The following is a 2,820-nucleotide window of genomic DNA, read 5'->3' on the forward strand; positions in this document are numbered from 1 at the left end:
GCTTATAAAGAGTCAGTTTATAAAGCTTATACAGCAAAAGAATAATAAATCTTATACAACAAAAGAAAACGTGGCTCTTGTTTTGTTCTTCTTTTAAATAGAATAATAAATCTTAACAATAGCTAGATTCATCAAATATTGATGGAAGGTCTTGCTGCAATTCAGATATCCTAAATGGAGAAAGAGAAGTCTTTTCAATCAGTTTCCATTTTGTTCATAATTTCAGGCAAGCTTAGGATTATGAAGCTGCTCGAAAAATCTACTAAAGTTTATGAGTCTCTACTTCATATTTAACACACCATACATATGAATAAACAGAAAATAAAACATGGCTCAACACATGAATCAACTTTAAATAGAGGGCTCAACATAAACAGAAAATAGTAATGTCATTTTCATCATCCAACTTTAAAAAGAGTTGTATTACAATAACAAAATCATAATAGGGTCCTGTAAAACACTCTTTCACATAGCAAATTAAAACAAAATTCATCCGGAATTTCAAGCAACAAGAATATAGTAGAAGTTGCTTCCATCATTTGAGCTAATCAATGCTCAAAACATCATCGGGATATTCTGAAAGAAAAGAATTAAAATATTAACATTAAATGAATTCAGAAACTTAAACATATTCACAAAGAGTTAAAGGTATAAAATTACCTTTTTCAACTATTTCAAGTTTTTGAATTTCCTCTAGAATATCTTCAATGTTGTATTTTTTGGGAGTTGACCTGAGCCATTACAACAACAACAACATACCCAGTGAAATCCCACAGTGTAGGGTCTGGGGAGGGTAAAATGTAAGCAGACCTTACCTCCATCTCGGAAGATAGAGAGGCTGTTTCCGGAACCTGAGCCATTGTTGAGTGCAAATTAAAGCTTCTACAGTTTTTGGGGACAAAGAACTTCGATATGAATCAAGAATCCGTCCTCCGGTGCTAAAGCCGATTCGGAAGCAAGGTAGAAATAGGAATTGCAAGAACATCTCTCGCAATCCTAGAAACAATTGGATACCTTTTGCTTGCATCTTTCCACCAAGCCATGATATTCAAATCTTTGGTTAACTCCATATCATCTATCAAGTACCTCTCAAAATCATTCTTATTTCCAACATTATCTTCCTCTTGCAAATATTTTTCCCATTGTGATTGACATATCTCGCCATTATCACTTTCAGTCAACATGTTAAATTGACCTCCCAAATTAATATCAGAAGTCTTAGAAGAAGAATCTTGGCAATGATGATACAAGCGAGTTAAAGTATTCATCACTTTCTCCGATCTCAAATTTCCCACCAAACTACCATAAGCGTTGGCAAAAATGAACTTCACATACCTCATCTTGTACCGGGGATCCAATACAACAGTGACAAATAATAAAATATTTATATTATCAAAATCGCCCCAATATTTATCAAACTTGACTTGTATCTTATCAGCCATATCAATCAACACCAAATCATCACCATGAGATTTTTTTTTTAATAAAACCAAGAAGATTAAAAAGCTCATGGAAGAAAGAATTTGAAGTGTTACATTCCGTATTTCGTACCCTCGGGTAAGTCGAGGCAAGTGACACAAGTTGCTTATGGGAAATGTTAAAGTTGGAATATTAAGAAAGGCCGTGGGGTAAAAGGTAAATTCGCAATACGACCCATGAAATACGGAGAAAGGCTAGGGGCAAATTTGGAATTAAGGGGAAATATTTTTCATGAAATAAGATAAATTTGCTAGAATTTTCAAGAAAGGGGGGGGGGGGGGGCACTTGGCCATGGACCCCACTTGCATATGTGGCCAAATGGAATCAAGCCAAGCTTAGGGGTAATATGGCTAACTCTCATTAGAGGAGGCTAAGTATATAAGGGAAAGATGACTTAATCATCTCATTTTCTCTAGAGTTTTCAAGGGACAAGGAACAAAAGAAAGAAGGAGAAAAGAGCTATGGCCATTCGGCCTTGAGTGAAGAAAAAAAAAAAAACCGAAGCAAAAAAAAAAAGAAGAGATTGTTCAACTTGTTTCTTGTAGCCAAACAATTCCTTAAAGGGCTCTTAGCATAGTGAGGTGTATTTGGAGCAAGGAAAACACAAGTCTTGGCAAGTTGTTAAAATTGAGTCAAGTGAAGAGTTGAGGAAAAGGTAAGATTTAATTCCTCCTTTGTATATTATGAGTGTTTATGCATGTTGTGGTATGCAAAAGTGAATAAAAATTTTGAAGAACAAGAATATGGATGTGGCCGTGCATGCCTATATGTGTGTGGAGACTATGTGTTAATTATTTTATTTAGTGTTTGGTTGTTATTGTTGTGAAGGTTATGTGGAAAATGGAAGTTGAATGATTTTGGAGAGATTGTAATGGTGAATGCATGATGAAGCCGTGTGTGTGCATGGAGTATATGGCCGTGAGTGTGTGTGTGTTGTGTATTATGTTGTGTTGTGTTGTGTGTTGGTTATTGTTGTAATGTATGGAAAATATGGAAATTATGAAAAGCTTGCATATGGGAGGGTTGGCCGAATGATAGGTTATAATAGGGTGTGATGAATCGTTTTATTTAGAATGGAAATTGTTGTTATGGTAGGTTCTATGATGTTAGAATAAAGATTTAATGGTTTGGAGGAATGAAAATTGGATTGTTGTGCTTGAATTCGAAAAAAGGAAAAAAAATGTTGTTGCTAATGAATGCATAATAATCTTATGAAGTTGTAGAAGTCGGAGACTTGTGGTTGGAGTATTTAAATTGAATATCATGTTCTTGTATGTATGAAAGATAATGCTGTTAGTATGGTGTTGTTGGCATATGAAGTATAATGTTCTTATTGGAGTT

At 34.5% G+C, this 2,820-nt stretch overlaps 1 long non-coding RNA gene across 1 annotated transcript; it reads right to left on the reverse strand.

Moving 5' to 3' along the window:
* Nucleotides 1–371: 371 nt before the first annotated feature.
* On the reverse strand, nt 372–932 carry LOC132054805 (uncharacterized). Its single transcript, XR_009414366.1, has 2 exons — nt 852–932; nt 372–731 (listed from the first exon to the last, which is right to left on the reverse strand). It is a non-coding gene; the product is annotated as an uncharacterized LOC132054805 (long non-coding RNA).
* Between the last annotated feature and the right edge of the window lie 1,888 nt (nt 933–2,820).

Source organism: Lycium ferocissimum, chromosome 4 (genome assembly GCF_029784015.1).
Source record: "Lycium ferocissimum isolate CSIRO_LF1 chromosome 4, AGI_CSIRO_Lferr_CH_V1, whole genome shotgun sequence".
NCBI lineage: Eukaryota > Viridiplantae > Streptophyta > Magnoliopsida > Solanales > Solanaceae > Lycium > Lycium ferocissimum.